A 26,471-nucleotide genomic window follows, 5' to 3' on the forward strand; every position below is an offset into this window, starting at 1 on the left:
ATCAACAGGCCTAAAGTTTCAGTTAAGCAAGATGAATAAGTTCTAGAGATCTGTTGTACATTGCACTTGTAGTCAACAATAATGTATTGTACACTTAAAAATGTTCTATGTAGGTAGATCTCATGTTATGTATTCTTATGACAATCGAATAAAATTTTTAAAAGAAACAAAAGGCATCTAAGTATTGAGAGAGTGGCGTCAGCATCATGATGGTGTTAAGACATTTCTCCTTTTGACCCCCGTTTTCAAACAATGATTAGACATCCATCCATGAACAAAATAACCTTGTGGCTGTTGTGGAATCTAGCACTATATGCCAAGGGATCCAGGCATCTTGCCCACCTGTGCATCCGGTAATAGGCAGACAGACCTCGGTATGGGCTGAACCAATGGAGCCAGCCTACCTGTGCAGACTCGTCTCACCATAGTCGGGGAACAATCTGCAGGGTACTGACCTGGGGAGATCCAAACTGAAAAGAAAGAAGTAAATGATTTTTCTTCACACACAACATGATCTCTTATGTAGAGAATCCTAAAGATTCCATGCAAAAAAATCTGTTAGAACTAATAACTTAAGCAAAGATATAGGATACAAAATCAATGGACAAAAATCAGTTGCATTTCCTACAATAACAACGGATGTCAAAAGCTAGCTATGCAGCTCTATAGTATTGCCACCTTGACATTCATATTTTTGGCCAAGCAGCCTGTAGGGACCTTAAACTGACACTAGCTCCCTCATGGAGGCACATCCTTTAGACAACAGCCCACAGAGCCACAAGCAAATGTAAGTTGATATGACTTCCCAGTAGCCCTTGTGATCAAGTTTCCCCTGCCTCCCAGTGCCTTTACTCTTGTGTACGCCTTAGATAAGGTACCAGTAGGGCTTAGAAAATCCAGTCCTTTTGTTGTGAATTGACCTATCCCAGCCTTAGCCTGGGAACCCCAAAGCACTCTGCCTTTGCACCCTAATAAAGACATGTGCCCCAAGTCCTATCTCTGTCTGCATTCTGTCTTGACCTCCCTGTGTGACCCCCGAGGTACGCTGGTACTTTCTCCAGGACCTCTGAATCATAAACTTCTCTATTTCAATTTCTCTTGTGCTCTGTTATTGAACCGGCTCACCATCTGGCACCCTGTGCTCCACTTAACACATGTTAATTTAACAGATTTGTAACAATTGATTTCACAAACAGGATGGTAGAGTTGCACTCATAATCAGCCTTGGGGAATGACTTTTAGCTGTGAAATTGCTGATGGGCTGGTTCTCCCCAGGTGGGTAATTCTATCTGGAGTAGGTCCACCACTTGCTGGCATTGATGTGTATGTACTGCTTTGCACTGTAGTATACTGCCTTTGCAGAGTACTGTCAAAGTTTCCCACTCCAAACTATAGTCTCCAGAAAAAAAATAGCGTCCTCCCGAATTTCAGAGCACTGCTTATCAGAGCTAGTTTGAGGTCACACAGATATGTTTTCCACCTATTAACAGAGAGTAAGTTCCCCTTAATAGGTGTTAAACATTGGGTGTATGTTTTGACTCTATGCCTGGACACTGGTGTCAACTGTTAGCTGAATTGGCTAACATCTTCTCAAGATCCCATTGCATTAGTAAACAACTGAGACATTTGAAAATCAATTAATATAACTTACCACGTCAACAGAGTAAATAAAAATACATATGATGTTTTTAATAATGCAGAAAAAAATCCAGCCAACATGGAGAAAACCTATCAGCCTCTCTCTCCCACTGATTACAGCTAAAACTTTGCACAGAATACAGAAAGCAACTACCTGAAGATTCTTAAAAGTAGATAATTTCTATGATATTCTGGAAAAGGTAAAACTATAGGACCATAAAACAGATCAGTTGGTTGTCAGGGGCTGATAGTGGAAGGGGAAGCTGACTACAAAGCAGTTTGAAAGACCTTTTTGGTGTGATGAAACAGTTCTGTAACTTGATTACAGTAATGATTACATAACTTTTGTGGAAAGGCATTGAATTATGCACTAAAAAGGGTAACTTTTACTGTATATAAAGTGTACCTCAATAAATCTGACTCATAAAAGGAGTTACGGGGTTTCTCTTCAGTTGCATTGGAGGGAGTGAGTAGAAGATTGGTCTATAGTAAATCTTGAAGACCATTGCTATGACAATGTAAGGGACATTGGAAGGTTTTTAAAAAAGAATAAAAAATTCATGGCCATGTTTTAGGGAGAAAATAGTGGTATGAAAAATGAATTATTGTAAGGAGGGATTGGATTCAGAGAAACCAGTTTAAAAGCTCTTGCATTATCCAGGCCAAAGGTGTTAAATGTCCAAAGTAAGGAAATTCTCCAGTTAATGAAACACAACTTTCATCTCTCATTTCTCTGTTGTAGTAGCATAGCATACTCTTTAAAAAGTGTATTATAACATATATTTATACTTAAAGACTTTCTCTGTATTTTATAAATTCACCTGAGATTGCATGTGTGTGTGTGTGTGCGTATGTGTGTGTGTGTGTGTGTGTGTGTGTATGTGCATGTACTGATTTTTAAAAGAAATTACCGTTCAGGTCTTATTTGCTGTACTAGGGAGTCTCAAATTTAATACTGAGATATGACTTAATCCATCTTTCTTGTGCCTTTTTGGGGAGGATGCGGCTGAAATAAGCATATCAATGAAGAATTAAGATAACCTCCAGGAATGTTAAGTTAATGTCATGCCTACTACAATAATGCGCAGTATTGCGTATTGCCAAGCTGTGCCGGTATCAATTAGTAAGCTGTATTTGTGTAGGTGATTCTTGTTGATCTCAGTCAAGCCATAGGTTTTCTAATTTCCCTCCTATTTCAATGCCATGCCATTTCTAATTGTCCATGTCATATCATTAACACCCATGCACAATTATGTGGAGACTGCTCTCCGTTAGAATAAAGTGATTAATGCCAAGAAAGAAAGAAAGAAAATTAGTTTTAAGACACTTTTTCAAAATCTTTAAATTATTAAGTTTAACAGATTTTCACAGAAATTTTTATCAGGACATTAATTGACAATCTGTTAGCCTTGGTAATTAATTAATCCTCTGGCTTTTGAGGGATGCAACAATTAGATATTGATCTCTAGAATCATTATGCTTGCATGACAAAGATGTGAATAATCTTGTGACATCAACTACAATAAAATGTGAATATTTCTTAATTTGTAGAATACAGTAACTGTCATGAGTAAAATAAACTGTGTAGCATATTTCCTTAATATATGCCTACTTATGTATTATATCCTCTTACATTTTTTTAAGTACAGTTCTTAATAGATTTAAAATAGTTCTCTCTTTATAAACTATTCGTAAGAGATTTTATTTGAAAGCTCTGAAGTATAAGCTATGATATCAGGCTCTGGCTATGTCTGCAAACACCACTCTAACTGGATATTTTACCAAAATATTTTAACAGAATCCTTTTTTTAGTGATTGTAGAAAGCAATGATATTATGGGAAAATTCCAGGACCTGTGCTCTAACCTGGTTTAAAATAGTAGCTTTACTACTTAGTAACTAGGTGACTTTGGGCAATTCACATAATTTTTCTGAGACGCGGATTTTTCCTCTGCTAAATAGAGGTAATAATGTGCACATCACAGAGTTGTTGATGAACTAAGATAACGTATATAGAAGAGTCTAACAAAGTGATACTTAGTGTTTAAATATTAGTTAAATCCCAAACTATACAAGTCTGGTTGTTACCATAATTTTTGGGAAAGTATTCAGATGACTAAATTCACTTTTCATTGGTATATATAAATTAGTTCAAATTGGAATTTTAGCTCTACAATGACTTTGTTGTAGCTCTAAGGTAATAAAACTGTGCCTTGACTGATTAGTAAAATAGGGTAATACTGCTCCCTATTATAACTTCATATGGGAATGAAAGCGTAAATCTAATCACTCTTCAAAAGTGGATACAAGTTAAATATTTATAAATTATACCAATAAAATCTACTATTTTTGTGAATTACACACTTTTGGTTTAGGATAATTTAATTTATATTTCTCCTATTTCCAAAAAGGACACAATATATCTTATAGTGTTAAAGTGTATAAGGTGAACAGTTAAATTATCTATAACCTAATTGGTTTCCTTAGTAAAAAAAAAAAAACTATTGCTAAAATGTTAAAATGTGAAGTGAATAAAATTTTCCTTCACTCTTTGAATGCATATTAACATTTTCAGAGTACAGCTCTTCTTAATGTTTACTTTAAGGTCCTTATATGAATACTTATTTTGCTAGATAATGTTAAATAGCCAAGACATGAATCAACCTTGTGTCAAAAGACCTGGTTTATGGCAAAACTATTCTGGCCTAATGTCTACTTAAATCACTGTTACATGTAACTATAGAATCTCAAGTTAAACAAAAACCAAAATATTGGGACAGGAAGCAGTATCATTTGGCATTAAAAACATCCTTTCTTCTTTGACTAATATAATCATTTAACCAGTAAGTGGTATAATATCCAACCGTATTTTGCTGTACCAGATACCTTATTCAGAGATACTTATAGTTTTGTTATTTCTTATGTTACCATTAGATGTTAGATTAAAATTGTCCACTGATTCACTACAATCTGTTTCATTAGATGCTAAATTTCTTTGAGCTTATTCCTCCTTTAAAGTAAAAGACGTGTTTCTTGCTTTAACTAAATTGGCTTAGTGGTTATATAGAGATAGAATGAAATCAATTTCCCCTTGTGAGATCATAGTTTCTTTGGATATAATTTCAGAAGTATGGTGGCAACTTTCTCTAGTGTACCTGTTCTAATGGTACAAACACCCTGTACATAAATCTTAACATTGTGAATCAGTTCTTTCTGAAAAGACTTTTTAACAGAAGCCCCCAAATTGTACTTTTGAAGCATCACTTTCTATGAATAAATTGTGGTGTTTAAGAGTGGTAAAGGGCCTTGTGAGACAATATAATGGGATTTATATTTAACAGATGCTTCTGCACACTCCCCCAGGTTTATTTCTGTTGTAAACTTATAGGCATGAGAAAACCTCTGGAAAATGTAACATTATTCTGAGTTCTATTTAGAAAGTAATGATGATATTAATATACATTCCATTCTCATGTAAAGAATCATGATCACCTAATTCCCCCTCCTTGCAATTTCATCAGATGAAATTTGAATAACATATTCTATCCATGGGTGCCTAACTTTTGAAGACTATTTAAAATCCTTGATTCTACAAGCAGAATTTACATAAAAACACTCCACCAGAGAAGTTGACATGTCTTGACTTATCTAATATTGTAAATCAACTATTCTTCAATAAAAAAGATATTCTAGAGAATAAATGTGTATGACAAGAGTTCTCTGCTGAGATATAGCATCACCTTTCAGTAAAATCTACTTCTTTAAAATCTGTGGTATGTTTTGGGACAGCCTCACTGATTAAACATTACTTTTTCCTTGGGCAATTTTAAATGCCAAATTTAGTTCAGTCAGATGGTGCTACAAAAATAAAAATAAGTAGACTTTTTTTTTAATATGAAGGAATTGGGGAAGGGCATTTTAGGCAGAGAGAATATATATTTTGGGGATTGGTGAGTAGCTTGTTGTGGCTCAAGCATAAGATAAAATAGGGTTAATAGCAGGAAATAAAGTTAATAAGGTAAGCTGGAATTTTAATTTTTAGGCAATGAGAAAATAGATTTTTTAAAGAGGGTGATATGATCAGATATGTATCTTGAGATTCTAGCAAACTGCATTATGAGTTGTGATAGCCACACCAGACTGTTAATTTGTGAAACTGAAATCTCTGGACAGTGACTGATGTGTTAGTGAGAAGTGTAACTTCAATAATTCAATTGAAAATGCTAGAGCTAGGTGAAGCAAGGATGGTGAGAGACTTTAATATAGGTAGTGATTTTAGTTCCATTTATGTAAATAAATACCTCTTGAAACCCCAAAGTTCTTCAATAAAGATCTTAGAATAAAAATTTTAATCTAATCTTTGGAAAATATAACTCTAAAATAACCTCAAATTGACTCTTGTAGTATATCTAATTTTAAGTAGTACTGACTTTTAAAAAGACTACCAGAATGAGAAAGCAAGAAAACTGAAAATCTCAACTTCCTAGATAAATTTGCTTAAAATCATCTATAGAACAATAGGAAGTTTTTAAACAGTTACTTTGATTTGGGCAGAAGTCATATCAAGCTGTTCTTCTTGGTAGTCATTAGACACGGGGATGGTTGCTTTCCTAAGAGTGTAGCCAGTTTATGATTTTAAAAAAGAAAAGGAAAATAAGTCATCAGTTAAGAGCCATGCCCACATTAGGTCAGCAGGCTGTTTTTTGCAAGATCCACTAGCTAAGAATGTGTTGTTGTTTTTCTTACATTATTGAGGTTTAAAATAAGAATGAAAAGGTGGAGGAGAAGGGGAGGGGGAGATGGAATAAAACCTTTTTTTCCTAATATGTGGTAGTCATTTTATGATCAGAATATTAAACCGTAATCTCTCCCCTCAAAAAAAATGCACACTTTTACTTGAATATGTTTTCATCCATATTTTATCTATATTTCTTATCCATCAAAAATTGAAATACATATCCTGACAAGTTACAAAGTCACTTTTAACGAACTTTTAGCCACTGCTTCATTCTAAAAGCAACGCAGTGCTTTTGAAAATGCAGTGCTTTTGTATTTTCTATTATATTATGATTTTATATGCATGAGTTTCAATGAGGCCATTTTAGAAATGTCACAGAAATTAATCTAGTGAAGGTTGAGAGGTAAAAACAGTGATGTAAGATTAAGATGAATACTAAAATTACAAGTACCTTGCATTTTATAACATTATTACTAGAGAGTCCAATTTTCTAAGGATATTCTTCTTCTGAAATCAACTTCTACTATAGTTTACTGACAACTTGCCAAGCCCCAATAAAATTCTTAATGAGTAACTAAATCCAGTGTCCGCTGCTGTATCCTTTATTTTCCTACCCTGTGTCTAAGCAAACTCTTATAATATAGGGCATGCTTTTGTAACCCCATCTGTCATGCAATATTATTCTTTACTTTAGAATGGAGTATAAGGTCCATATCTTCCTCACAGTTTTTCAGGATTAACACCATTTGTTCTAGAAACTGCCAAGCAAGAAAAACATTGTTCTATTCATAGTATTTATAATTATTTTATCCATCTTGGTCTTCTGAAATGGATTGAATATTCAGCAATTTTCTCCACCGGAATTATAAAAAACTTAAGGGCAGGCATCAAGCCCTAAGCCATGTGTGAGCTGTTTTTTGTTTGTTTGTTTGAGAGACTATCTGAATATTTTCAAAGATATGGCCTCCTAACATGTATGAATTTAACAGACAATACTACTGTCCACTACAAATCAAAGCAATATTTGACTTAACCAACTGATACACTTCATAGATTTATTATATTCTATCTTTGCTGATTCACAGAGTAGCACTAGAAGTTGTAGTATATGTTTAAAAAGCAATTTGAAGATATAAACTGCTCTGATTGTTTTTAGGAAATCTTTATGATTTTTCCCATTTCTACTTCATTTAGCAATGAATACATTTATACCAACCTAGTTTTGTGTTTCCTATCATTAAAAAATAGTTTCATGTTTTATATATTTAAAATATATTTCTTTCATATTTGGAATTTTGCCACTCAATTATACAGATTTAAGGATCACTGTGGACATTGGTCAGATATGCTCCTACAATCTAAATAGGGCCAACACATAATGGACAGCACCAGAAAGACTTTATATTAAAAATATGTATAAAATCCTCCTCCCATCATAAAATTTCATCTCCAACTATGATAAAGTGTGCTATTTTATTTATTGTACTTCTGCACCCAAAACATGATGAAGTAGGAACAGATATCAAAGGTATAGCACAGATGTGAGATAAGAACAAACATGTTATTGGTACTGGTTTTCATGAAAAGACCCAATAAGTATTTCTTAAATTGAATTGAAGTTTACAACAATCTCAGAGTTATGAATAAGGTTAACAGGTCATGAATAGGAAAAATTAATCCATAGAAATCAGAACAGTGGAGAGGGGGATTAATTGTAAATGGCACAGAAAATTTGGGGTAGAAAGAAAATGCTTTAATGGGGTGTTGGTAATGTGGGTGTATACATTTACCAGGGCTTGTTAAACAAAGTATCTGTGCATTTTACTGTATGTAATTTTGCCTCCTAAGCAATCAAAAAGGAAATGCTGAATAGACTGAACACATACTTACCAAATGTAAATATTCCAGGACATTAGATCATTCTCTTGAAACTTTATTGAACAATGATTTTCTAGACAAACAAAAGAAAGCGCAGCTACATATGAGCTAGAAAACATACATAGGGCATGTGGCATGATATATAACAGAGTTTTGAAATAAAAACATTCTTCACTAAACTTTGAAAGATCTGGATCTATTTTGCCATGGAGAGGAGAACACATTGATATTGAAAGCAGTTTATTTTGTTAGATTCAATTAGCATTTTGTTAGATCCTTCAAAGTTTCTCACCTTTTCCACAAGGTATTCTCCACATATAAGGTTATTATGCTATCTGTTTCCCCACAAACACTATTTAGAACTTCTGGTAGAGTTTACAACTAAATTCTAAGCATGTAATTCCAGAAAGACTGGGTTTAATCATTTTGTGAAATTCTACACAAACAGAAGCTTAAAAAAAGAAATGTTATAGATTTGAAAATTGTCCAGGAAATAGCTACCACAATGACTAAAGCAACGGAGAATAATCCTTATTGGTAAGACTTTATGTTCTGAATATTCTTAACTGCAACATAAAATGATGAAGCTAGGGTACAATTTTCTGAAGCATTAAGTTTTTTGACCAAATTTTTCTGAAGAGTTGCCCTGAATTAGAACAAAATCCTGAATATGATGACTATGACACTTCACACAATGCAACTACCAAGGAAGAGCAATTATCAAAGCAGATAGAAAATAGGGGAAAAAAGTAAATATACAATTAAGACAAAAAGATGTAAAACTGCTCTTAAATATATAAAAACATACTCAAGTTCACTCGTATTTAGAGAAATGCAAATTAAAATAAGACTGAAATATCATTTATTACATATCAGATCGAGAGTTCCCATATACTCCCTGTTTCCACACATGTTCCCATTATCAACATCCCCCACCAGAGTGGTACATTCTTTACAGTTGATGAACCTACATTGACCAACCATATTTACCCAAAGTCCATAGTTTACAATAGGGTTCACTCAGGTATTGTACATTCTATGGGTTTGTACAAATTTATAGTGACATGTTACCCACCATTATGGTATCATGCAGAGTATATTCACTGCCCTTAAAGTCCCCTACTCCACCTAGTCATCCTTCCACCCCTCCATCCCCTGACAAACGCTGATATTTTTATTCTCTCCATAGCTTTTCCTTTTACAGAATGTCATATAGTTGGAATAATGCAGTATGTAGCTTTTCCAGTTTGTCTACTTTTATTTTATAATATGCATTTAAAGTTCCTCAATGTTTTTTGTATATATATTCTTTATTGAAGTACAGTCAGTTTACAACGTTGTGTCAATTTCTGGTGTACAGCACAATGCTCCAGTCATACATGAACATACATATATTCATTTTCATATTCTTTTTTGCCATAAGTTACTACAAGATAATGAATATAGTTCCCTATGCTGTACAGTATAAACTTGTTGTTTATCTATTTTATATATATTAGCTAGTATCTGCAAATCTCGAACTCCCAATTTCTTCCTTCCTACCCCTTTCCCCACCCTGGTAACCATAAATTTGTTTTCTATATCTGGGAGTCTGTTTCTGTTTTGTAAATAAGTTCATTTATATTTTTTTTAAGATTCCACATATAAGTGATATCAAAATGGACAAGTTTCTAGAAACATACAGTCCACCAAAACTGAATCAAGAAGAAATAGATCATTTGAACAGACCAATCACTAGAAGTGAAATAGAATTGGCAATAAAAAACCTCCCTGCAAACAAAAGTCCAGGACCAGATGGCTTCACTGGGGAATTCTACAAATACACAAAGAAGAGCTCATACCAATCCTTCTCAAACTCTTCCAGAAGATTGAAAAGGATGGAATACTCCCAAACTCCTTCTATGAAGCCATCACCCTGATACTAAAGCCACACAAAGACACTACCAGAAAAGAAAATTATAGGCCAATATCGTTGATGAACATAGGTGCAAAAATCCTCAACAAAATATTAGCAAATAGAATCAAACAACTCATAAAAAAGATTATACACCATGATCAAATGGGGTTCATCCCAGAGACACAAGGGTGGTTCAACGTATGCAAATCAACTAACGTGATACACCACATCAACAAGAGAAAGGACAAAAATCACATTGTCATCTCAATGGATGCAGAAAAAGCATTTGATAAAATTCAGCACTCGTTTATGATAAAAACTCTACTCAATGTTTTTTTTTTCATAACTTACTAGCTCATTTCTTTTTAGTATTGAATAATATTCCATTGTCTGGATATACTACAATTTTTTTATCCATTCACCTACTGAAGGATATTTTGGTTGCCTCCAAGACTTGGCAATTAAAAATAAAGCTGATACAAACATTGGTGTGCAGGTTTTTCTATGGATATAAGTTTTCAGATCCTTTGAGTAAATACCAAGGAGCATGACTGCTGGATCATATGGTAACAGTACTTTATTTTTGTAAGAAACCACCAAACTGTCTTCCAAAGTGGCTGTACCATTTTGCATTCTGGCCGGCAATTAATGAGAATCCCTGTTACTCTACATCATCCCAGCATTTGGTGTTGTCAGTGTTTGGGATTTAACATTTTTCGTAGATTTATAGTGGTATCTCAGTGTTGTTTTAATTTGCATTTCCGTTATGACATGTGATGTTTAGAATATTTTTATGTGCTTATTTTCCACCTCTTTATCATCTCTGGTGAGGTGCCTCTTAAGGTTTTTGGCTCATTTTAAAACCAGGTTGTTATCTTATTGTTGAGTTTTAAGATTTCATATATTCTGGATAACAGTTCTTTATAGATATGTCTTTTGTAAATATTTTCTCTATTTGTGGTGTCTTCTTATTCTCTTGATTTTGACTCTCACAGAGCAGAAGTTTTTAATTTTAGTGAAGTCTGGCTTATCTATTGTTTCTTTCATAATTGTGCTTTTGGATTTGTATCTAAAAAGTCATTGCCACACTAAAGGTCATCTAAGACTTTCTTCTATATTGTCATTTAAGAGTTTAATAGTTTTACATTTTATATTTTGGTCTGTGATCTAATATGAGTTAACTTATGTGTTGGATTTGTTTATTTCTGACAGAGGGGTGTTGAGGTTTCCAAACATTATAGTAGATTCATCTATTTCTACTTGTAGTTCTAAGTTTTTCCTCACCTAGTTTGTGCTCTGTAGTTAGGTGCATTCACAGTGATTATTATGTCTGATTGAAGAATTGATCTCTTTATCATTATGTAATATCCTTCTTTATCCCTGACAACTTTCCTTATTTAGAAGCCTTCTCTGCATGAAATTAATACAGCTATTCGTTCGTTCTTTTGATCAGCATGGTATATTTTTATCCATTCCTTTACTTTTAATGTATAAATGTCTTGGTATTTAAAGTGAGTTTCTTTTAGTTCTTGCTTTTTGAACCACTCTACCAATCTCTGCCTTAATTGGTGCATTTAGACCATTCACATTCAAAGCAAATGCAGATATAGATGGATTAATAACTGTCATATACATTACTGTTTTGTATATGTTGTCCTCGTTCTTTGTTTCTATTTTTATCCTCCACTTTTTTCTGCCTTTTGTCATAGTAATTGAGCATTTTATAAGTTCCACTTTCTCTCTTTTTTTAGCATGTCAGTTATAATACATTTTTTTGGTGGTTGCCCTCATGTTTGAAATATACATTGATAGCTAATCTAAGTCCACTTTCAAATAACACTATATAATTTCATAGGTAGTATGATTGCCTTATAATAACAAATAATTCTAATTCTGTCCTCTTATCCCTGGTATAATTGATGTCATTACTTTTACTTATATATAGGTACATATAATCAAATATATTGTTGCTATTATTATTTGAAGAAATGGTTATCTGTTAGATCAATTAAGAATAAGAAAAATAAAAATTTTTGTTTTACCTTCATTTGTTCCTTCTTTAATGCTTTTTCTTATTTTATATAGATCCAAGTTCCTGATCTATATTACTTTCCTTCTCTCTAAAGAACTTATTTGACATTCCTTGGAAGGCTGGGATACCAGCAACAAATTCCCTCAATTTTTGTTTGTTCAAGAAAGTATTTCTCCTTCACTTTTGAAAGATAATTTCACAGGGTACAGAATTCTAAGTTGGTGGTTTATTTCTCTCAACAGTTCAAATATTTCAGTCACTCTCTTACTTGCATGATCTCTGAAGAGAAATTGGATATAAATCTTATCCTTGTTTCTCTATAGGTAAGGTGATTTTTTGACTCTGCCTCCTTTTTCTGGTAGTATCAGGGCATTTTTCAGTGACATTTACTGTGAGAATCTGGTTGAGCTCTAGGAGGGAAATTGCACAATATTGTATAGTCTCTCTTATGACTGAGCCCCCATGTAATTTTTAACTTTCAGAATTGTCTACACAGAACCTCCAGAATTCTGTCAATTACAGTTCAAGTTTTCCTACTTTAAAACTGGTTTTTGTGGTGGTTTCTGTTTGTGTGTTTCTGCTCTGGTAAGCTGTGACTACCTCTTTTGTTTCTTTGTCCCTTAAATCTTGAGGGCAGTGGTTTTCCCTTTATCCTTCCCTCTCTTAGAGATCAATGAATCTTGTTGATTTTTAAGTCTGATTAGCTTTTTACTTGTTGTAAGGACAGATTGGTGACTTCCAAATTCCTTACTTGTGGAACTAGAAACTGGAAGTCCTGGGTGCCTTTACTTTTTTGATAGTGTCTTTTGATGCAAAAATTTTAAATTTTTTTGTGAAGTTCAATCTGTCTATTTTTTTTTTCTTGGCCTATGCTTTGTTGTTACATCGAGAAAAATCTTTCCAAATTCAGTGCCATAAAGATTTTGCCTTATGTTTTCTTCTAAGAGATTTATGGTTTTAGATCTTACATTTAGGTCATGGAGCCACTATTGAAAGTATATTATTGATGTCTCACCCTATTGTATTTCTGTTTATTTCTGCCTTGACCTCTGTCAATATTTGATTTATATATTTAGGTGCTTTCATATTGGATGCCTATATATTATAGTTGTTACACCTCTCAGGGGATTTGAACTTTTTATCATTCTGTAGTGTTCTTTGTTTCCCGAAATAGTTTTTGACTTAAAATCTATTTTTTCTATATCGCCACCTCTAGTCTTTTTTATTTTCCATTTGTGTGGAATACCTTTTTATACCTTCATTTTCAGCCTGTATGTTCTTAAATCTAAAGTGAGTCTCTTGTAGACAGCATATTGTTAGATCTTGGCTTTTTGTTTGTTTATTTTTGTTTTGTTTTAGTCTTTTGATTTCTTTTTTCGGAGATTTGTAGTTCCCTTCACATAGATCTGGTACATATTTTATTAGATTTATACCTAGGTATTTCATTTTTGAGGGATGTTAATGTAAATAATTTTCTGTTTGTTTTAATTTCAAATTCCACTTGTTCATTGCTGGAATATAGGAAAATAATTGAATTTTGTATATTAACTTTGTATCCTGCAATCTTGGTATAATCACTTATTATTTTCAGTGCTTTTTAAAAAATTCTGTCAGATTTTCTAGATAGATAATCATGTCACCTACTAACAAAGACAGTTTTGTTTCTTCCTTCTCAATATGTATACTTTCTATTTTTTTTTCTTTTCTTATTGTATTAGCAAGACATCCTTGTATGATGTTGAAAAACAATAGTGAGGGAGACATCATTGCCTTGTTCCTGATCTTAGTAGAAAATCTTCATTTCTCACCATTCAATATGATGTTAACTGTAGGTTTCCTGTAGACATTCTTTATTAAGTTAAGGAAGTCCCCTTCTATTCCTAGTTCACTGAGTTTTTATCATGAATAGGTGTTAGGTTTTGTCAAATGCTCTTTCCACAGCTATTGATATAATTATGTAATTTTTTTATTCTTTACCCTGGTGATATACTGGGTTACATTAATTGATTTTTGAATGCTGATCCAGCCACAATACTTGGGATAAATCTCACTTGGTTGTTGTCATTATTTCTTTGAATACTCTTCCTGGTCCTTTTTCTCTCTTTTCTCTTTCTGCATTTGCCATAATGTGCATATTAGTTCCATAGGCTATTTCAGCTTTCTACACTCTCTTCCATTTTTTAAATTTTTGCTCCTCTTGACTGTATAATTTTCAGTGGCCTGTCTTCAAATTCACTTATTCTTTCTTCTGCTTGATCCACTGTTTTGTTAAACCCTCTTTTTTTAAGTTCAATTATTGTATTCTTCAGCTTCATGAATTCTGTTATCCTCTGGGTAGCTTCCACAAAAGCTGGGGCACTGAATGTATGATATACTTTTTTTTCTCCCTAGGGAGGAGGTAGGAGCTGGGATTTTTGTCTGCTCACTGTGCTGAGCTACAGGGAGGGTCTGTAGGGCTGTGCTGACTGCCAGCTCAAACTGCTATCTCTTTTCTCACTGGCCCCATGTGGCTATTATGCATGGTCTCCTTAGTGTTCTGAGACAGGCCAGATGGAAGACATTCCTCTTGGCTGACCTTGGAAAAGCTGGGGCCTTGGACATTCAATCCACCTCTTTCCATCCCCAGGGAAAAGCTTACAGATGAGGAATTTCTTACAAACTAAATGACATTGTGATAGGGCTAGAGATTATGACAAGAGTGTCTCAAGTTCCCCGATTGGCTTTATTGTTTGTAGTTTCATTCTCATCCAGGGTTCAGGAACCTCTCTACTAGTTCCTAGATTTCTCACAAAGGGAATTTGTTCATGAACTGCTGTTAAACTGGTGTGTTCATGGAAGGAAGGAGGGTCTGGGGCTTCCTATTCCACCACCTTGCTGATGTCATTCAGAAACTCTCTGAACTTTCTTTTCAATGTTTCTATAAACCTAAAACTACTCTAAAAATTAGTCTATTAATTTAAAAATAGAGAGAAAAACAGTCATTTGATTACCATAAAGTTGTGGTTATTGGGAAAAGAGAAGGCTCAGTCCCTATAAAAAATTAATATGTTGCTTTTGCTTTTCTTTTCTTCACCATCATTAACATTAATCCTTTATCAGGACTGCTGAGTTTTGGCTGAAAAGTATCTTTTAAATATCAGCTTCATGCTGAGAATTTATTCATGATTTGGTCCTTGGTTATTGCCTACTTAGCCGCCGCTCAAAATCTCAGGAAGATAAAAGGCATATAGTGTCTAGTAGAAACAGGAAACCGAGGGATGAAAGGATACTAATATATCCATTTTCAAAATTATCTGAGTTGAATTTAAGGTCATTCTATAAGAAGTGTGATCAGAGATAAAGTAGTTGAAGTAACTCCAGAGCCAGTGAATTTTAGGTAATTTGCACAAGCCAGCAAGCAGAGTTATCTTATTCATTCATTTTCAGTAGGTTTCAAAATAATGACTAAAACCTTACAGTACCTTTTTCTTTTGAGGCAGTCAATAAGCTTAAGGGCAGTAGTCTTGGCAATTTACTGTAAGACAGGTAAGTCATAAGGGACCAGCTAACTAACTTATCTAAGGACATCCAATTACAGGAAAACCTCTCATAACTAGAATCTGATTCAATTCATTTTCTTTACTTTTTTTAACTTTGAGCTGAAAGTAAATAACATGACACAGCAAATCAAAGTTGTTTTAAAAATCCAACTTCTAGTTTTGCCCTACAATCGATAATTTAGTCTAATGTACACTATTTTCAGAGTGTACAATACTTCATCCTCAGAGTGGTGGGCTCTTAAAGTATTTAGTGAGTCTATCACAAAAACAGTAAAAATAAGGTACACAATAACAGTAAGTATAGTGCATGAAAATGCAGATATCTTTTCTTGAAAGATATTAGAAGATTTCAAAAATGTGGGATTTTATAATTTTCTGTCAGTAGTCTATTATGCATGTATTTCAGTATGTTGCATCCTATCATTCAACATATGCATATGACATATGACATGTAAACCTATTAAACTGGGCATGCACTCAAATATCAAATACAAAAATGATTTCATTTTAACCTGTCAGTAGGCATATTTCCCAATAATCCAGAAAACAGTGTTCACATGTCACAGACATTTTGTAAATAAGTTTTAACAAAGGTTAATAAAGAATCTGTATTGTAATGGTGTCAACATGCTGGGCATTCCATGTAGATGGTGTTAATTTTTTATTTTAAAAGTTTAGCCAAGTGGAAAAATTGGGGAAAATTTTCCAAAAGAATTGAACTCTACTCTTAATCCAATTTATCATCATTATTAAGGAAATATTTGAAAAAAATAAAATGGAGTTTTAAAAGGCTCTACTTATTCTACCTAGCACCAAAAAGTAAAACTGAAAAAATAAGAGGAAAATGGTTATTTGCCAAATAATTTACCAATATCAACTGAAATTTACTAAGTTTAACTTTCCATTGGCTGTGCAAGTCTTAATTCATACTGTAATTCTAACTCTCTGGAGTTCACAGTTATTTTAATCTTTGAATCTCTACATACATTATTATTAGTTCTTACAGTATAAATTACACCTAGTGTACGAAATAGAAAAAAAACATAGGGAATACAATATTTAGGTTCCAGTACAGTTCTGCCTCTTCTATTCACCCTGGACAAGTCACTTCTCTGGCAGTCAGTTTCCACAATAGTAAATGTGGTGCTCAGATTAAGGTTATAACCAAGGTTAAATCCATTTATCCTTCTATGAACCAAACCTCCTAAATTTCTAAGGTATATTCTAAAACAGTGTGATAGAATCTTGTATTTGACAAAGTCTCATAAGTTAAAACTATTTTCCTTAGTTTATTAATACGTTTTATCACAAAGGCTCAATTAGAATTTTGAGAAGGAATTTTGGAATTATGTACAAAATAAGATAAATGTGATTTTCCCTTCACTTTCATAGCCACAAATAGGTGACTAAAAACTAAATCAGAAAATCTCAGAATATCTCAGGAGGTGTCACTAGGACTAAAAAAACATAGGTAAATAAAAAACTGCTCAAATTCAGGCTCAGAACTATCATTTGCCCCATATATCTGTCAAGGTTTATGTCTAAAGACAGAAAATTTTACCAAAAGAGAAGCTTTATTTCCAGTAGCATGTAATGGGGTTATGTTTTACCCCAGTAACTTTGGCGCCAGAAGAAGGAGATTCTGAGAAATGGAATGTGTTGGCATTTCCTTAAATCCACATTAGTATGAGAAGTGCTAGAACAATCCTTATGGTAATTCTAATTTTTTTTTAGTGCAGGGAGCATGTGTTTTTCAAAGGCTTTTTATTTTTATAGCAGTTTTTTTTTGTTTTTTTGTTTTTGTTTTGCTTCTTCAAGCTCTTTTACTGAAAATGTCTTTTAACCCAAAATAATCAGGTCTTCCTCTATGAGTGCAAACTAGTTCTTGATTATTAGAGCAGTTTTAAGTTCACAGGAAAATTGAGAGGAAAGTAATGAGATTTCCCACATACCTCCTGCCTCCACATATACATAACCTCTCCCATTATCAACAGCCCTCACCACAGTGGTACATTTGTTTCAACTGATGAACCTACATTGATCAACCATATTACCTAAAGTCCATAGTTCATGTTAGTGTTCACTCTCGGCATTGTACATTGTATGCATTTGAACAAATGTATAATGACGTGTGTCTACCATTATGGTATCATACAGAGTATTTTCACAGCCCTAAGAATTCTTTTGTAAAAGATGCAATTGGGATTTTGATAGAGTGTATTGAATCCATAGAACGCTTTGAATAGTATGGATATTTTAACAAAAATCAACTCAAAATGGAGTAAAGACAAGTGTAGAACATGAAACTCTAAAACTTCTAGAAGAAAACATAATGGAAAAGCTTCTTGACATTGGCCTTGATAATGATTCCTTGGATTTGACATCAAAAGCACAAGCAAAAAATAAATAAATAAATAAATAAATAAATAAATAAATAAATAAATAGGACTACATCAAACTGAAAATCTTCTGCATGGCAAAGGAAACAACAGAGTAAAAAGGCAACCTATGAAATGGGAGAAAATATTTGCAAACCCTATATCTAATAAGGGGTTAATTTCCAAAAAATATAAGAATCTCCTACAACTGAATTGCAAAAAACAAACAAAAACCCCCCAAATAACCCAATTTAAAAATGGGCAAATTACTTGACTAGACATTTATTCAAAAGGAAATTAAATGGCCACCAGATACTACATGAAAAGATTCTAAACATCACTAATAGTTAGTGAAATGCAAATCAAGAAATCAAGACCACAATGAGATATCGCGTCACATCTTTTAGGATGGCTGTTATCAAAAGGAAAAAAAAAGGATAACAAGTGTTGATGAAGATGTGGAAATATCGGAACTCTTACACATTTTTGGTAGTAATGTAAAATGGTGCAACCATGTTATGAAATAGTATGAAAGTTCTTCAAAAATTAAATATAAAACTATGATATTATCTAGCAATCTGCCTTCTGGGTATTAGAGGGATTAAAATCAGGATCCTGAAGAGATATCTGCACTCCCATGTTCACTACAGCATTGGTCTCAATATCCAAGATGTGGAAACAACCTAAATATCCATCAACAGATGAATGAATAAAGAAAATGTGGAACTTATACACAAAGGAATGTTACTTAAAAATTTTTTTTAAATAAGAAAATTTTACAATTTGCAACAATATGAACATAGAAGATATTGTGCTCATATAATAAGCCAGTCACAGAAAGACAACTATTACATGATTCCACTTATCTGAGGTATCCAAAATAGTCAAAGTCATAGAAGCAGAGAATACAATTGTAGTTGCCAGGGGCTGGGGAGGTGGAAATGGAAAATTACTGCTCAATGGGCATAAAGTTTGTTATGCAAGATGAATTCAGTTTTAGAGACACAGTTAGCAACATGGTATTGTGCACTTTAAAATGTGTTAAAATATGTTAAGAGGGTAAATTCCATATTAGTTGTTCTTAGCACACAACTGCAAAGGAACACAAAATTTTTGGAAGTGGTGTATATATTTAGTATCTTGATTGTGGTGATAATATCACAGGTGCATGCATATGTCCAGATTCATCAAGGTGTATATATTAAATTTGTATAATTATTTGTATATAAACTAAGCCTCAATAAAGTTTTTTAAAAAAGGAAATCAACGCTAAACACAACACATAGAACATTTATTCTAAGGAGGAGGCAAGAGGAGCAGATAGAGGCATAGCATAGAAGCAGATGTATGCTATTGGTTCTTGATTGGATGGCAAGTTCATGGGCAAATTAACAAAAAGACCATGAACCAATCCAGTTCTAAGCACCTGAAGGCCAACAACAAATACATAAATAAATCACACACACACACATATATTCAGAGAGACAGACAGAAGGAACATAGTTTCCCAAATCAGAGTCATTATGATGGAAGTATCATCTTACAGAGTGTTTCTCAGACTTTCATACCTATGTATTCTTAATATTGGAAGATTAAACTGTTGAAATCAGACAGCCTGGCTTGAAGTACAAGTGCAAGAACAGCAGTTTCAAGTTTTATATTAAAAATGCATGTGAACTACTATGTATAAAATAGATAAATAATAAGTTTCTACTTATAGCACAAGGAACTATAGTCAATGTCTTGTAGTAACGTATAATGAAAAAGAATATGAAAAGGAATATGTGTATGTATATATATGACTGAAACATTATGCTGGACACCAGCAATTGACACATTGTAAATGAATATACTTCAGCTTAAAAAAATGCGTGTGAAAACAGCAATGAGATACCAGAGCACTGACAACACCAAATCTCTGTGAAGTTGTGGAGTAACAGGAACCTTAATTCATTGCTGGTGGGAATGAAAAATGGTACAGCCACTTTGGAAGACAATTTGGGTTTTTTTTAATAAAACTAAACATACTTTTATCATATGATCCAGCAATCATACTCCTTGATATTTGGCCGAAGGAGTTGAAAACATGTCCACACAAAAACCTGCACACAGATGTTCACAGCAGGTTTATTCATAATTGCCAAAACTTGGAAGCAACCAAAATGTCCTTGGGTGGTGAATAGATAAATAAACTGTGGCACATTCAGGCAATGGCATATTATTTAGTGCGAAAAGGAAATGAGTTATCGAGCCATGAAAGGACGTGAAGGAATCTTAAAGGTGTATTACTAAGTGAAAGAAGCCAATCTGAAAAGGCTACATACTGTATGATTCCAACCTTATGGCATTGTGGAAAAGGCAAAACTATAGGGATGTATTTCCAGGTGTATGGAAAAAAGGGATGAATAGGCAAAGCACAGTGGATTTTTAGAGCAGTGAAACTATTCTGTATGTTACTATACTGGTGGATACATGTCATTATAAATTTGTCCAAACCCATAGAATGTACAATACCAAGAGTGAAACTTAATGTAAACTATGGACTTTGGGTGAGTACGATTGGTCAATGTAATTTCATCATTTGAAACAAATGTACCACTCTGGTGGGGGATGTTGATAATGGGAGAGGCTATGCATGTGTGGAAGCAGCAGGCATTTGAGACTAGAAAAGACCCTGAAGAGCTTAAGCCAAGAGCTTAAGAACTAAGAACAAACCTGGAAGTATAACACTGTCTGATTTCAAAATATACTACAAAGTTAGAGTAATTAAAACCATATAATGTTGGCAAAAGGACAGATATATGCAACAATTGAATAGAATTGAGAGCCCAGAAATAAATCCACTCATTACAGCCAACTGATCTTCAACAAGGGTTCCAGAAACACAAAATAAGGAAAGGGTGGTACTTTCTACAAAACTAGAAAATATAAGCAACCTCTGGAACATGTTATTTTATTTAAAGAGTGGGTTGGTTGATGGCAACTTTAGAATTAGGCCAGATTCTTAGAATAAAGCTTATGCTTTGAGCATCGTTACTTCACCAAGACCATGAAAATAAAATCTATTTTATTAGGTCAATTTTTACCAATTAGGTGATCCTGATGTAAACTTTTACTTCTCCTAAGCTCTTCCTAAATTTTGCTTTGTTTATTTTTCCAGAAACTCTAGTAGAGAAGAAAGTTTCTACTCTGCTTTAGACCAGTGCACATCAACACTGGTATATATATTTGCAGTCTCAAAAAACACATGTACACACACACACACACACACACACACACACACTCACACTCACACAGAGACTTAACTCTAAGTTTCATCCACTCCCCAACTCCTAGGGTGATCTGAAGGATTTTGGAAAAAAGAACAAAAACAAGATCCATTTTGAAATAAAAAGGTTGAAGATTCCTGCAGTAAGTAAAAGCTAAGAAGTTAGCAAACAACAAAAACTACTTTAAATAGTATTATATTTTAAGACCAGAGTTCTATTAAATGGCAGCCATAAAATTTCAGCATATCATTTAGTTTACTCTATCTGCTTGGCTCTATGTTTGTGAAAATATAACATATTTCTTCAAAGTTTTAGATATGATTTATGATTAGGTATTTTCTTTTCACCTTTTGTGAAAACATTATGGGCCTTATCAGAAACTATAGAGAAGTGTACATAGAAAATTCAGATATTTAATACTCATCCATTCTCAGGAGTTTATCCACCATCTTTCTTTTTCCCTCTTAATCTAATTCTGACCAGTTGCCTGTGGTGCTGTAAGTGAGACAACCAGAAGTCACTGAATCCTAAACATTTTTTTGGTAATAATAGCTTCCAAATTAGAACAGTAGTTGGCATGAATAATACATTATAAGAATATAAAGTCAAAAAATGAATATAATTATCATGTGCAATTTTAATAATTTAAAATCATAACTTTATTTCAAATCTTTTATTTTTCACTGTCAAGCGTACAGAAAATGTAACTTACCCTAAAGTACAACAAGCCCATAAAGAAATATTTGGTCAACCCCTGAGGTTTTCAAACGATTTTAAAATCACAGTGTTTTGGGGGATTTTTCAGCTTATTTATTTTCCATATTCTAGGCTTATATTAAACATAATATCCCATAGAATATAATGTACTTTGTTATTTTATCCCCTAGAAGATCATTAATGTAAGGAAAACCTAATTATATTTAAGGAAAAACAGAACAATCTCTGATGACTAAAGCTCATGGAAATTTCTGTTTTTGTGGATGAGTACAAAAGAAAATTTGACTTTTATATGTGGTTATCTTACAGAGGCAATATATTCAGAAAAGTAACTTATTTGAAAAATAATACCAAACAAATAAATGGAGAATTACTTGAGTCTCTGACTAAAAGTTGAAATCAAGTTATCATCAGTGTAGACACAACACCCAAATCAATTTCACTCATGAAGTTTTCCTAAAAATACTATTATGTATGTATTTAATTAAATGGTCTTAGGGATATTGCTTCCCTAAGATGAAAAGTGTGACTGGTACAGAAGGTATTATGAATAATTCTGGACAGAAAAATGAGTAATATATGTCTCTTTCTTAAGTCATATTAATTAAAATGTGAAGATACGTTTTATATATGTGTATGTATGTCTACATATTCATGTGTGTATATTATGTATGTGTATGTGTGTGTATAACCTTGGAGGTGCCATTCAGTGCAGTATGGAATATTTTACATTATTTCAATAATTTAAAAAATTATCCTATTATGACCAAGGGCAAGCAGAGCATTTGGTAGCAATCTAACTAAAATTAGCATATTTGGATGCTAGTGATGTTTCTTTGTGGTCATTTAAAACTGACTACTCAACTAATAGTACTGTAAACTAAATCAAGAATCTTTAATGTGAGTCAAAACTTCTAAAGTTGAAGTAATGATATGTTATTACAGTCACTTTGAAAATGAAATGATTTATCTGTTCCATGATTTAATCAAGCAGCAGCTTAAAGTGTTCTTACATTAGGGACCAACAACCCCTTCCAGGCTCATCGTATTCCTGTAGAACTTTGTCAAAGTATTAAAACCACCACATTTGGTCACTCTTTCAGCTTTTATCAGAAATTTAGGTCTCACTTTAGAGCCACCAAAGACAGACTACTATATGGAGTCCCTTATTTGTTTGTTTGTTTTAGCTGGCTTCCTTCCAACCTCCCTTGCACATTTTTGGTTCATTAGATTTTGGCTCCATGTAGCTGTACCAAAATGGTGTCAATGCCATTTTGTAGTTTTACCAAAATGATGTCTTCACGATAGTCTCACGATATACCTATCTTTGGAGAAAATGCTCTTTTGCTGGATTGTTGCCAATTCACTGCCTAGATCTCTGAGAATATAAAACTACTTACTCTCCCAGCTCCCCTCCATACACCCACCAAAAATAAAGATAAAAAAGAGAAGAAAAAAGAAAAATTGCCCCCTTTTTTCCCAAACTTAGGTCCACAGCATTTTGCTACATGCATATTATTTCAAAGAGCACTACAAAATTGTGGCATTACAGGTGAGAAGCTACCAACAAATCTGGGTAGTTCCCTGAAAATCAGTCCCTGAGGATCATAGTGACCTTGTGGTTTCATAAATACTATATGCAATAGTAGATTACACCTCAAATTAGTCTTTCTTTTTCAGTCTCTAACAAATAATTTGCAGGGATAAGGAAAAGATCTTTTACTTTTACGTCTTTGAAAATTCATCTAGACACTTTTTACTATTTTTGGCAATGATTACTTAGCTGAAAGTGAATACTTTACCACATTATCCTCAGTGACCTTGATTTTCTCCATGAAGAAGTGAGGGCTTTTTTTTCCCCTTTCTTTCTTCCCTCTGTACACTGAGTTCTTGACTTCATTTCTGAGACCTTCTGCAGAGGGGTCAATTCATACTGTTGTTTGATACTTTTATTCATTTATTCCTTACACTCCCCTGAGTCATAACTCCTTGATAAAAATTGCATTTAACATTTCTCATTGATACTCAAAGGCTGTTCACTGAAGCAAAGGATTTTGCATCTTATAATGAGTTGTATATTATAAAGTAAAAGTCTAAAATGGAGTTTGGGACTTGGGAGATGAAGTTCAGTATCAAAAAAATGAGAGCAGCATAGACAAGGAACGTTTTTAAAATTAGATTTCCACTCATAATTCGGTTTGAGCTGCTTTCTCATGTGTAAACTTTTGCCTTCAATTCAACAAAGTTGCAAAATATCAATTTAGCACTCTGGCCATGGAATATGATTAAGATCTTGCACTTAGGTGTGATGCCTTTTATCTCAAAAGACTGCAAAGAACTTTAAATTTATAAAATGAGCATTGGATATCTTAGAGTTGGGACCTCAACAGTTTGGTCAAAATAGTGATATATGCATAACACTTAATGCCACTACACTAAAACCTTAAGCTGTGCAATTCACATTTTGAGAATTGCGGGGGGTCATTACACTGTATAAAACAAGTTTTCTGAATTCATCTCCCCCCCCACTTCCTGAAGTCATTAAATGCAAATCAAAGCTGAGGCAAGGATCCTTTTTTAGGAGGCAATGAAAATTTCTGTTGTTTAACTACGTAATCTTTGCAATGGGGCCTGAAAATCAAGGTAACTAAAGACACAGAATGTGACCATCCCAGCCAAGGCAATGAAACAATCTACAAGATAATCAAAAGGGCCATAAAAATTCAGGTAAAAGTTGAGGTAAGCCAGTGTTCACAAAGGAAGGGGGTAAGCAGGGGCTTAGAGACTGTACATGACCTTATTTTTGTGCCCTCTTATAATATCGGTGCCACAAATTACCTTTTGCCTTCCCTTTGCCATAGGCCCAAACGTAGAGCTTGAGGTGTCCCCATGTACCTTAAGGACAAATACTTTAGTGACACATTCCCAGAATTCAGTAAGTCTGTACATTTTATGAGGGCAGAAACTGTCATTACAAAGATTAATAACTAGTAGACACTGGCATATAGTAGGTGCTTAATAAATATCTTTTAATTGAATGAAATTAACAACTGCATCCAAAACATTAATTTCTCAGGAGATTTCCTAAAGTAGTCTTTTCAGGTACTTTTCTCTCAACTCCAGAGCTGACTTGTTGATCAGTAGTGTCATGTTTGAATAGTAATACCGATGTTATATTTACATCAGATATAGAGAAGAAACAAATTGAAGTATATCCTACATGATACATATAATAATGCTGCTTATAAAATGAAAGTGTATAGACTATAAAACTGAACTTTGATTTTGTTTTAAAACATTGATATGGATTATATAAAACAAAACCTTAAGTACATCTGCTATGAGTTTCTGCTTTATTGATGAACTATTCTATTTCTTCACTAAATACCCTCAAACATCACTACCCACCTCTCTTTTTCTCCTCAATGCCATTTATTTACCTCTGGCTTCAGGTTAAATCAGAGATGATAAATACATCATTAACATCTTTCTGCCACTCTCTCTGAGCCCCAAATATCCTCAAAACTTTATTTAGCATTATTTTATTTTCTATTGTCTTGTGGTTCCAAAGCTGCTGTATTATTTGATTTCCCCCTTTAATTAATGAGAGGGGTCACAATCCCAACAGTACCTAATGTACTCTTTCCAAGTTAGCCCTCAAGGATACAATACCACTTAGCTATTTAAGGGGGCACATCTCATTTTTTCTGTACATGTAAATGAAACAAAGTATCTTGAAAATTATGAATAGGCTTCTTCACAATTTATAAGAACTATAGTCCTCTTTGAAAATGGCAAAGTGTTTGAAAGTCTCATATTTTTTGGTGGTGCTAGAAGTACAAGTGACAAACTAAAATAGTCTTCATATTGCTGGCTCAACCGCAGTGGGCATTTATATGTCACATACAAACATTTGTTTTGATGGTATGGCATTTTCTGTCTTATGAGAAAAACTTAACCCCTTTTTTTTTCAAAGTGTTGGCCCTACAGTCTGAAAATTTTCGAAATACTTTCTGATCTCTGCAAGCCCAATAATGGGTATTGAAGATATCAAGGGAAATGGCATTTTGCAGGAAATCATTTTTTTAACTCCTTTTCAACTAAATCACATAGCAGATGGGGGTGAGGGTATCTGTACTCGTAGAAAAAAAATAGAAATGAGCACAGAAAATAAAAGGTGAATGACTTATCAGGAGCCTATACAATATTTTAGATTTCCAAATCAACAAGTAAAAGGGAGAACCCTAAACTTCCAAATGGTATGCTTACAAAGCAGTAAGAAAATTATCTAAAAATAGTGTTTTCCAGAGTTTTACCAGGAGAGCCCCTTTAACTAACATAAATTAGTGTTAAGAATCCAGCGTATAAACCTCTTCCAAAAAACGT

The sequence above is a fragment of the Vicugna pacos genome, chromosome X (genome assembly GCF_048564905.1).
Source record: "Vicugna pacos chromosome X, VicPac4, whole genome shotgun sequence".
Classification (NCBI taxonomy): domain Eukaryota; kingdom Metazoa; phylum Chordata; class Mammalia; order Artiodactyla; family Camelidae; genus Vicugna; species Vicugna pacos.